Below are 12,491 nucleotides of genomic sequence, written 5' to 3'. Positions count from 1 at the left end.
TGATAGAGCAGTACCTTTTTTTTCTGATTGCTTTGTACAAGTCTGGCAATTCTTCCTCAAACAGTACAGCTTAGACTCATAATTATGCTTAAACTTGCCTGACATCAGATAGCTAGTTAGCAGCAGATCACTTTCCCTCTGATTTTACTTCAATATTGTAACATGTTGATATTTCACATGACAACATCTTCACAAGCACAACCTCACTTACATACCAAATGATTACTTTGAGTTCATTGTGAAACTGCAAAGTAATTTACAACATACCATAGTAAATGGCAACACATCAGTCCCAGAGCAGAACTTTTAGTAATAGTAAACCTCTTGCAATTTCTCAAATATGTCACATGATTTTGTTAAGCCTCCATGCTACTATAAACGATTTTACTGCAGTCTGGATTCTCCTTTCCTGCCTGATGAACCCTTTTCATCCATCAACACCCAATTCAAAGGTCACCTCTCTTTGTAGCCTTTCTTGGCTCTTCAAACACTCTCTTCTCTGTATTGCCTTGGCTCTTTATTCTAAGTTTATACTCCAAGAAGCTGAACACCTTGAAACCAGGACCTTGTCTATATGCCTCTCCCAGCACCCAGCACTGGCTTTTACGCTTAATAGATAATTAATATCACTGAAGGAGTAAGTGAATGAATTAATAAGCAAATTGGATTAAATGTCCTCTGCCAAAAATTATTCACTTCTTGGGAGGTACAGCAGAGAAGGAAAATTAAAGATGCTTTTTATATTCTGTCAGTGTGGTTCTTCTAGCTGCTAAATGACATCAAATATCTGTAGCATCCTCCACAGTGCTGACACAGACACTTAGTAAATGTTCTTTTGCTTTTCTTCCACCATGTCCAGCCTCCATTATGTACACGCAATTAATGTAGTGGAATGAAAATTGGAAGATCAATATTTAAAGTTTTGTCAAATATTGTGAGGAGGGAAATGAGCTCCTTTGTCCTTTGAATGACTGGGCTGTCTCAGAGCAGGCTGATGTCCAATCACATTTGGAAGAATATCTTGTTGGTTTCTAACACAAAGAAGATGCAGATCTGTGTGGCTGGAATGACTAGGACGTGATTATGAGGTGATGCTTTATAAAATGCTCAGCACATCGTTAGCCCTCAGTAAGTATCAGCTTATTAACTCCTCCCAATGAGTAGTGGCTTTATAGAGTCTAGCTGTGGGAAAGATTATAAAGCTTCTATGCTCAGAACGGAAAAAAGTGCCACGATCAATTAGCTGTTTCACCTTGGGTATGAGATAGGGAAATGGAACTCCTTGTCCTGGATCTAGAATATATTGCCTTAGACTTAAGCAAGCTTGGACTAACTTTCTGAATTCGTGAGGCTCACAGACTGAACAGAAGTGAACTTTTGGTGAATTTTATTAACGTTGGTAGAGGGACTTCCCTGGTGGTCCAGTGGGTAAGACTCCGTGCTCCCTATGCAGGGGGCCCGGGTTTGATCCCTGGCCAAGGAACTAGATCCGCATGCATGCCGCAGCTAAGACCCGGCGCAGCCAAAATAAATAAATATTTTTTTAAAAATACAATAAAAAAAAAAAATTTGGTAGAGTGACCAAATGTCATTGTCAGTAGCTGCACTGTGCAATACAGGAGCCACCAGCCACATGTGGCGATTTAAATGTAAATGTAAATTAATTAAAATTAAATGAAATTTAAAATACAGTTCCTCACATTTCAAGTACTCAGTAGCCGCATGTGCCTACTGGCTACCATACCTGACAGCAGGCCTACAGCATCTTCATCATCTCAGAGAGCTCTGTTGGACAGAGCCGCTCTCTAGGATGCCTTAGAAAATTGTGTCAATGCTTAGAGTAAATAAACTTAGATGTAGCCCACAGTACCAATATTTTGTAACACATTTGCTTGGTTAGTGTGCACACTTATTTTTTTGGGCCATGCCAGGCGGCTTATGGGATCTTAGTTCCCCTACCAGGGATCGAACCGGGCTCCCCCCACCCCCCAGTGAAAGGGCCAAGTCCTAACCACTGGACTGCCAGGGAATTCCCGAGTGTGCACACTTTTTTGGTCCTTGAGGAATAATGGGCTGAGCTGTCCCCACTGGCCAGTTGAGATTCAAAGTGGGCTCAATGGTTGATAATACTATAGCTGGTTTCACTTGGTGGGTGAATAGAGCACAGAAGGATAAAATCAAAAGATTAAATCTTTTATCTTCTTGCAAGTGATAAAAAGTAGTCATTTTAGTTAGGGTTTTTGAGGCTGAGTAGGTGTTGGGGTTTGAAGGCTAGTCACTGGCACATAAGCAACATGACTATCGAGGAATGACACCACTTTAAGCAAATCACCCCAAATGTCTCACAATCAGATAATCATACTTTAGAGGGAGTTTTCTAAAGAGTGGGTAGTCTCTCCTTTACCTCAAAGTGAGCTAGCTGGAACCATTTAACCTCTCTTTCTTTTATAATGTGTGTACAAGTGAATGAGGCTGATAAGCAAATATTTGCTGAGCTCTTTCTATGTGCCCAGCTGTATGAAAATACCAAGAATTTTTTAAAAAAACTGTAACTATATGTCTTGCGAGAGTAGGCTTTCATCCAAATTTCAGTAATTAAAAAACAATTATGTTCAGCCTATTCTACTTATTAAGATTTAAAATAATGATAGTAACAAGTAACTTTGGCGAGCGCTCATTTTGTGCTAGGGACTTTACAGGCACTCACTTAACCCTGACAACAACCCTGTAAGGTACTACTACCCTTCTTTTTATAAATAAGGCAATGGCATTCAGGAGAGTCAACTTTCTTCCCAAGATCACTGCTAGTCAGGGGAGAGCTGGCACTTGAGTCCAGATATGTTTAACTCCAGAGCCTAGACCTTTTACTACTGTTGCATATTGTCTTTCCTACACTTTAGACAATTTGCAGAAACTAGGTCAAAGAACAAAAAGGCTTCTAGCTAATTCTCAGTTGATCAGAAAAGTAAACCAGCCCTTCCTCCCATGAAGTTAGCTCCTTGGCTTCGCTTTATGTTACAGATCCACTCTCACTTTGATCTTCAGCGCATCTCCCTTGGCTATTCTGAGGATACGCTGGCATATCTACCGTATACTTTAGTACATATGCAGTATACTTCAGAGTAATGAAGATAGAGTGGCCAGATTTAAGAGGGAAAAAAAGATGCCTAGATAAACAACAAATAGATTTTAGGATAAATATGTCTCATTCGATATTTGTGTTTTATCTGGCAACCCTAATTGAAGATACCACTGGTTCCATACCAAAGAGATCAGTTGTCCTACCATGTGATTTACAAGAAACTTTAACAGGAGTGTGGTAAATTAAAGATGGCCACGAATTCTTTGCCACTCCTCCAACTGAGAAGATCAGTTTATTCCCCTTCTTTTGAATCCTGGCTGGCCTTAGGGACGTTCTTGACAAATAGAATGTAGCAAAAGTGACATTCTGTGATTTCTGAGGCTAAGACACAAGAAGCCTTGCAGCTGCCACCCAGGTCCCTTTGGACCCTCTAGAAGCCCTGAGAAGGGTAGTAAGAAATCTGACTACCCTAAGACCACCATGCTTGAGAGAACACATGTAGGAGCCCTGGTTGACAGTCCCTGAGCCCAGCCTTCTAGTCAACACTGCTGAGATAGCAGACATGTAAGCGCCATCCTGGGCCCTCCAGACCAGCCTACCCTACAGCTGAATGCTCAGTGACTCAGTTGACACTATGTGGAGGGAAGAAACACCTAGCCCTGCCCAAATTTCTGACCCACTCAGTCATAAACTATAAAAAAAGGTAGTTGTTTTCAGCCACTAAAGTTTGGGGTCCTTTGTGACATAGCAGTAGATAACCAGAACAGAAGAAAACAAAACTATTTTATTATTTAATACTTTAATAATTAATTGTACAGAATACCAGGAATAGGGTGTTTTCTCACATAATAAATATAATCTCACTTAAACCAATACCAAGATCATACTTAATGGTGAAGCAAAAGCGATGTATTCATTAACATCAAAAATACAAGAATGATTACTCTCAAACTTATCATTTAGGTTTTCTGGAATTTTAGGTATATTTCAATGAGCAATAGTAACACAAAACTCATTTATTCTTTTGGGTGTCTGATACCTCTAGTGGCCCGGCCTGACATCCTCTCAGCCCACCCTTTCCTCCAGCCACTGCTGGGAAACCTGCTTCTTGCAGGTGTAACCTGCCAGCACCTTCCTTCAGCTGCCCCTCATCCCTTTAGCTCTTCTGCCCTGGGGCGTCTCTGATACTCTGACATCCAGGAGGATGCCTTCCCAGAACCTGCTTAGCGCCCAGGTGTACACCTAGGACCTGAGGGCTTGGCCATGAGACTTGTACAGTGTCACAGGCTCTGTGCTCAGAAGGGCCCCAGGCTTGGTTTAAGGCTCTGCTATCCTTGTCTTGAATTTTTTACTACTTTTTGAACAAGGATCTATAAATTCATTTTGTACCGGGCCTCATGAATTTTATAGCTGGTCCTGCATGCACCCATGGAAATGAGAGCCCTTGACCAGAACTGCAACAGAATCTGGTAGGTAGATACCCCCTTCCTCTGTCCCTTGAATGGACAGTTCTGAGACATTCTAGATGGCCGCACAGAAGGTGCCTGTCGCCATGATCCCCCATCTTTGAGTGACCACTTCCCCAACCCCCAATCTTTTTTCTTTTATAAGTTTTTTTAAAAAATAATTTAATATTTTATTTATTTATTTATTTTTGGCTGCGTTGGGTCTTCCTTGCTGCGCGCGGGCTTTCTCTAGTTGCGGTGAGCAGGGGCTACTCTTCGTTGTGGTGCGTGGGCTTCTCATTGCGGTGGCTTCTCTTGTTGCAGAGCACGGGCTCTAGGCGTGTGGGCTTCAGTAGTTGTGGCGCATGGGCTTAGTTGCTCCGCGGCATGTGGGATCTTCCCGGACCAGGGCTCGAACCCATGTCCCCTGCATTGGCAGGCGGATTCTTAACCACTGCCCCACCAGGGAAGTCCCCCAACCCCCAATCTTACACGAGATTACTTCCCCAAATGCACGCAAGCCCTGGTAGCAGACACCATTTTCTAGGAATAACTCAGGCTAAAGCAATGTTTTTCAAGTGCCTTCTACGCCATGGTTCTGGATTCCAGGGATTCAGACGTAATCAGAACAAAATTTCCTGCCACCATAAAGTTTACAATCCAGGTGGCAAACACATGATAAATTAGTGAACAAATAAACAAGATCATTACAGATTGTGATAAGTGCCTTGAAGAACACAAACAAGTTGCTCTGAGAGCAGGAAGGGTGGGGACCTGGGTATTGGATATGAGGCCTGAATCATAAGAAGGTGAACATATGCCAAGGGCTGGAGAAAAAAAATGTTCCAGGCGGAAGGTGTAGCAAGTCCAAAGGACCTGAGGTGAAAATGCCTTTGGTGTGTTCTAGAGACAGAAAGAAGGCAGAGTGATAGAAACCCAGAGAACAAGGAAAAGAGAGGTGGTACTAGATGCTATGGGAGATAGAAAGGGATTAATCACACGGGACCATGTTAAGGAGTTTGTATTTCATTCTAAGTCCTATGGGGACTGAAAGGTTTTTAACAAGGGAGTGCATTCTGATGTTGGTTTTTAAAAATATGATCCTGAGAGGAGAATGGATTGGAGGGGAGCCATTTAGAAAGCTATTTCAGGAGTCAGTGTGAGAGTTGTTGGTGGCTCAGAGGAAGGTGGGAGCAGGGAAGATGGAGAGAAGGGAGGAATTGCATCAGGGCAGGTGCACTAAGGGCTCTTACAGCTGATCCAAGGTCCCATCTCTGGCCAAAGATGAACAGGCTCCTAGTAGAGCAAGAAGCATGTCAGCAACTTCTCTCCTGTGTGCAGAGGGTGCAGCCACTGCCATATCCTCACCTCACCTTCAGGCAGAAGGAAGGGAAACAAGGAAGGTGGCAGATCCCTGACAACAGTAGATCAGGAGCCAGCCCTCAGGCTACGGAAATTGTGCTACCTGAAGCCCCAAGGCATTCTCTGCCTATTCTCAGATTAGCAGACAAGCACCATCCCTGCTCCTCTCCCCCACCCCCAACTCATTCTCAGCAAATTTGTCATAGGCGTGGAGAGAACAGGGAAGAAAATTTTGCTTTAGACATTGCATTTTCCACACATTTTCAGCAATTGACAATATCCATGAAACAGAAAAAAGATACAATGATTTCAAAAAGATTAACATTATTTCCAGATGGTCTGATTATATACTAAGAAAATCCAACTGACTCAACCGTAAGTCTTTGGAATTCCTAAGAAAGTTCCTCAGAGTGGTCAAATACAAAACATCCAGAAATCTGTAAATGTCCCATACCAGCAATAAGTCAGGTAATATAGTGGGAAAAACCAGCCCACTTATAATACAAAAATATTTTTAAAAACTGTAGAAATAATCCTAGCAAGAAATGTATAGGCCTATATGAAAACAACCACAAAAACTGTAGACCTGTGAAACTTTAAAAATAAAATTGTTATAAATGAAGAAATAATCCATGTTCCTAAAACAGGTTTAATTTATAAGTTAAATCTGGGTCTAATTAAAAAGATTTTTCATGCATGGGAACTTTACAACATGATATTAAAATAATCATAAACCGAAAGAATACGAATTCAAGAATTTCTAAGAAATTTTTGAAAGACAAAAGCTATCAGGTATTGAAACATGTTATGAAGCTGGAATAATTAAAACACTGTTTTATTGATGCAAAAATGGAATCTTTTAGTGAAACTCAAAACAGACCTTAGAATATAAAAAATTCAATTTATAAATGATAAATTATGTATTACAAACTAATATGGGCAAGGGGTTGGATTTCTAAGTATAAAAGCAATAGAAAAAGATGTCAAAGACAACACCAAATTTGACCACATAGAACTTTAAGCATTTATATAACAAAAATAATCATAAACAAAGATTAAAAGCCAATCACAAACTGTGAAAAATATTTGCTGTATAAGTGACATGCACGAGGTAAATATCCTTACTATGGAAAAGTCTCCAACAAATCTATAACAAGAAAACGTCAACCCCAATTGAGAGTAGTCAGTGGACATGAATAGTAACTCACAAACACACACATTGGCCAATAAGCATAAAAAAAGTTTATCATCACTAGTAATCAAAGAATGAAATTTAATGCAACAAGATAGTTTTTCACATATCAAATTGGAAGAGAACTTTATTAATGATAATAGACAAGCATTTATTGAGTATTTACTGTGTGTTAGGCACTCTTCTGAGTATTTACTTGCAATACATCATTTAAACTTCATAATTAATCTACAAAGTAGGCAATATTGCTATGCCCACTTAATAGAAGAGAAACCAAGACACAGAGCAGCTAAGCAACTCTTCCCAGTCCACAGAGCTAGGATGTGGTCGAGTCGAGATTCAGTTTTACACAGTTTGATTCAGGAGCCTGATCCCAGTGCTAATAAGCTATGAGGCAAGAGTTAGTGTTGAGAGGAAGTGGTGAAACAAACATTCTTCTGTGCTGCTGGTGGTGGAATAAATTGGAAATGCCTCTTTGAAAAACAATTTGATCTAAGTATCAAGGATCTTAAAAGGATTTGTAGTCCTTGATCCAATAACTTCACGTCCAAGATTCAATTCTGAGGATGTTAGAGATAAAAATAGAGAATCACATGAAGAATATTTATTATAGAATTATTTATAAAACTGAAAAATTTAGATACAAACCTAAGTGTTCAACAACAGGAAAGCATTTACTAAAATACGCATTTTAAAATATATTTAATGACATGAGGAAATACAATAATACATACTACCATATGAAAAAAAGCAAGATATAACATAATGTGTATATAGAGTGGTCTAAGTATTTTAATACAGAACAGAAAGACTTGAGCAAACACATCAAGGTGTTCACAGTGATTATCTCAGAGAGGTAGAATTACAGGTGAACTTGATTTCCTCTTAATACTTTTCTGTGCCTTCTAAATTTTCTACAAAGAAATCTGTAAGATTTTTTTTTTCTTTTGTAATCAGGGAAAAGCCAATGAACATTAGATTATGTTTTAACAGAATTGTTTGGAACATTGTGAAAGACTCTTACTCCTTTCAGGAGATAAACTGCATATCCTGAGATATCCCCCAATCTTATCCACTCAAACCTAAGAGCAGTAGCAGAGGCCATTGATCATTTGTGTCAAAAGCAGAGCTGCAGAGAGAAAAGGGCCACAACTCTGTCCTCCTGGAGACAGAAGAGAGAGGCCTGGGAACCACCTGGACTGCCCAAGCTGTTGGCAAAGGATGCTCACAAATTTATAGCATTAGTAGGAGGAAACAAAATACATCAGCTTACCTTCTTAAAACAATTTCCTTTGATAAGCACAGCCAAGGTCTGGATAAGAAATGTCCATACTCTCTGGCTGTTTTATTTTTACAGCACCCTACCAAGGTTGATGCCAGAAGACATGAACTCAGCTCTAAATTTCTCAGCTGCATGACTATGGGCCAATCATTTTATTAGTCTCTCTGAATCTTAATATTGTCATTTCCCAAAAAGGAATAATAAAAGTGTAGGACCCGTCAGCTCAAATGCCTTCAAATGTGTAGGAGTCATTTGGAAATGAAAATACCCTAGATAAATGAAGATTATTATTATAATTAGACTTTTCTCCCTGCCTGGAAAGGCTCTCATTGTCATCGGTGGAACAGGTTACCTATCGTCAAAGAAAGGACAGAAGCTGCATTGAACTCCACGGGTGCTGAATGCTGACCCTATTTCTTTAGACCTCGATATTCTGAAGTCCCAACTGGCCCCCTCTCAACCCCCCAGGCCCTCAGGCATGTGAGAGAATATGAGCTCCATTACTAAGCTACAGCTTGGCCACCTCTGCCCAGTTTCAAAAGTGCTTCCTTCATGTGACCTCAATAGACTTTTAATGTAAACAGACATTTCCTTTGAACCTCATAGGACCATATTTGCTGTTAGTCATATGTTTGTCTTAATGGGGTGAATAACAGTCTGTAAATATCCAAAGTCTTGCCCTAAAAACATTATTAAGCACTTTTCCTGAAGTTACTTAGTATAAAGAAAAATGCAAATAATTACATGGAGGCTATGTATGTTTTTTTAACCAAATGCTTTTGTCTCATTAACCCTGGGTCAAGCAGACATGAGTAGCTCTGGCCCACAACAAAGCAAGAATTCTTAAAGCATTCTCCAAAGTTCTTCTCCTAGCAAATTCAGTGGGCTTCTGAAAGTTAATCCAAAAATTGGGAAACTTAAGCTAATAATTAAAAGAGTATATGCCTAAGATTTTAGAGTCAAAGTCTCTGCAAGGTTCTATGCAAACTGTGGAAAGTCTGTAGATCTCAGTTTCTCCAACTGTAAAACTAAGGCCAAATGACTCCTGAGGTAATTTCTAGCTGAAGAGTCCATGACCATAATTGTCAAGGTCCATTTAGTTCTTGGCCTAAATTCCCATGCTGAGTCTCTCTCCCTAGACCAAGTACAAATGAAAGTCATAGTTTCTCCACTTCTCCCTGAGTACCTTTGGGGAGAAGGACCATGCTTAGGGCTCAAAGAGGTTCCTGCCCTGAGACCCGCTCTTTAGAGGGACTCTTTAGAGGGCTCTTCTCTTGTTGCCTTTCTTCCACACAGATCAAGGACTCTGCAGGGCCAAGGGGTGTGCCAACAGGAGCCGGCCTCACACTCCCTGTATTAGTCAGCTCCAACTGTCATAACAAAATACCACAGACTGGGGACTTAAATAATAGAAATTTATTTTCTCACAGTATGGGGGCTAGAAGTCTGAGATCAGTCAACCAGCAAGGATGATTTCTGGTGAGGACTCTCTTTCTGGCTTGTATGGCCACCTTCTCCATGTGGCATTTCCTCGGTTTGTGCACACAAAGAGAGAGGGGGAGAAAGCAAGCTCACTGGTGTACCTTCTCATAAGAACACTAATCCTATTGGATCAGGGCCCCACCCTTATGACGACATTTAACCTTGATTACTTCCTCAGAGGCCTTATCTCCAAATATAGCCATACCAGGAGTCAGGACTTCAATATATAAATTCTGAGGGGACACAAACATTTAGTGTACAACATCTCCCTCTAGAATGAGTTCCTAGTACCCAAGACTCTGGAATTTTCTGCCCAAAGAACCCAGGCTCTCTGGAGAATATCCACCTGGGACTTCCCTAGAGATTGCCAGGTACCACACTTCTACCACTGAATGGTGTATGGGGTGGAGGCCGGGGTGGGGGGGTGGGGGTACACCTTGAGCATTGAGACTGGCTGCAGGAAGAAGCTCAAGGCCAGGGGCTGGACCCTGGCTTGATCTTGACCTCCGACTTCTGGCATGGAACTCTGAGAAGTCTACATTCCAACCTGAACTTCCAGGTGGTTATGAAGAAATATTTGTCAAGACAGGAGGATTTTTAAAATGTTTTATTTAACAGCTTTTTAGCTTGATCTATAACTTTTTTCCATTTTTACTGTGATATAATTGACACATAACATTGTATAAGTTTAAGGTATACAACCTAATGATTTGATATATGTATATATTGTGAAATGATTAACATAATAAGTTTAGCTAATATCCATCACCTCATATACTTACAAATTTTTTTTCTTGTGATAAGAACTCTACTATCGACTCTCTTGACAACTTCCAAAAATATAATACAGTATTGTTAACTATAGTCACCATGCTATACATTACATCCCCAGAACTTACTTACTTACTTACTTACTTGTTTATTTATTACTGAGGTATAATCGATTTGATCTATAACTTTTAAGCATTTAAAATATGGTAGGTGGGCCTCATTAACACTCTGTCTGATGCCCCACAAATGTGAGGAGCAAATGTGTTGGCAGGTTGTCCCAGTTTCCTCTGGACTCCCTTTCACCTCTGTCTCTGATAAATAAGCCAGTCTTAGGTAAGGAAGTTGAGAGAAATATTAGTCTGATTCTACCTGATCTTGACCCATCCCTACTATATCCTGAAAAGAATTCTATGTCATGATTCCTGTATCACAGGACTAATACTTAATCCAGGTTTGCTATATGCCAATTACTGTTGTAAACCTTTTACATTTATTAATTCATTTGATCCTTCCAGCAACCTGTGAAATAGCATTACTTCTATTCCTATTTTATAAATAAGGAAACAGAAACATATCCAAGGTCATCCAGCTAGTAAGTGGCAGATCTAGGATTTGAACTAAACAGTTTGGCCTTCAAATCCTGCTCTTAACCGTTATGCTGTAAACCACTCAAATAAGAGATAATATTTACTGAGCACTCCCTGTGTACCAGACACTGTGCTATTGCTAATACTAGGAGGTTGGTACTGTTATTTCCCCATTTTACAGGTGGGGAAACTGTACTTTAGAAAGACTAAGAAGCCACCCAAAGGTCCACCTCTAACAAGCCACGTTGGTAGATTTGAACTTGGGTAACCTGATTCCAAGCACATGGTCTTAGCTAGCCCAATTCTGCTTGCTTGATGTCCTTCCTTGAAGGAGAGCACACAGGTGGCCGGGGAAGCCTGGCTATACCATTGGGTCAGATTGTGACAGTTACCACAGAGGAAATTCATCTATGCTTAATGAAGAAATAGGCTGTTTTTAGTAATACAGTAATTTGAGGAAGTTAAATGGATTAAGATTACAGGCCATGTTCCCCATTGGGAAATATACTTGCATTTTTAGTTCCTGTGGCTTGATATGAAATCTCAGAGTGAATCATTACATTCTGACTTTAAATGTGTCTTCAGTCCCAGTAAGAGTGATCTATTCTTCAGGAATTTATGAAGTATTTGAAGCAGCTGAGCTCTAAAGCAGCCTAACCCTTAGACCTGTTTCAGTCTAATCCAACATGATCTGAGGTCTTTGAAAATAAAATAACTTCCTCCATGAGAAAGAAATCTGATTCTGCATGAAAGTTTGTCAACTGGAAGGCTTTTCTAATGACAGCACAGTTGTCCTGCTTTAGGGCATTGCTCAAGTCCTCACTGATATGATCGAAAGCTGGAAACATGATAATATGAAGCATGCATGAACACACACAACTTCTCACCTCCAAAGATTCATATCTAAAGGTTCTCTCAGAGCTAATGGGATCACTGAGGGACAAAAGGGATCAGAAAATATCACTCTTCAGCGCAACTGTGATGACCACAGCACTCTGGTGTTACCAAATCAATATTATTGTTGTAGTCAAGGACCCAATGGATTCCCAGGGACACGTCTTGGCTGAGGGTAGCTTTGAGTGTTTTCAGTCCTTTTGTCTAGTGCAGGGTTTTGTTTGCTGATCTTCATTGTCTTTGAAAGTATTGTTTGATTACAGGGAAGGGCCTACCTTGTGTGGGTTAAAATATAAACTCATAGTCAATACAAAAAGAGATTTAGCTCAAGGGGAGGAGATGTCTGCCTACACAGTGTGATTTCTTGGGAAAGAGCCAGTGTCTCAAAACAAAA

General features: G+C 40.2%; 1 long non-coding RNA gene across 1 annotated transcript in view; it reads left to right on the top strand.

Annotated features, from left to right (window-relative positions):
- The window catches only part of LOC309624477, a 249,491-nt gene that overhangs the window by 23,848 nt on the left and 213,152 nt on the right, over positions 1–12,491 (top strand). The window lies entirely within an intron of this gene.

Source organism: Balaenoptera borealis, assembly GCF_965194805.1.
Source record: "Balaenoptera borealis genome assembly, chromosome: 2".
Lineage (NCBI taxonomy): Eukaryota > Metazoa > Chordata > Mammalia > Artiodactyla > Balaenopteridae > Balaenoptera > Balaenoptera borealis.
The sequence above is the reverse complement of the archived record's forward strand: the minus strand, read 5'-3'. Positions and strand labels throughout refer to the sequence as shown.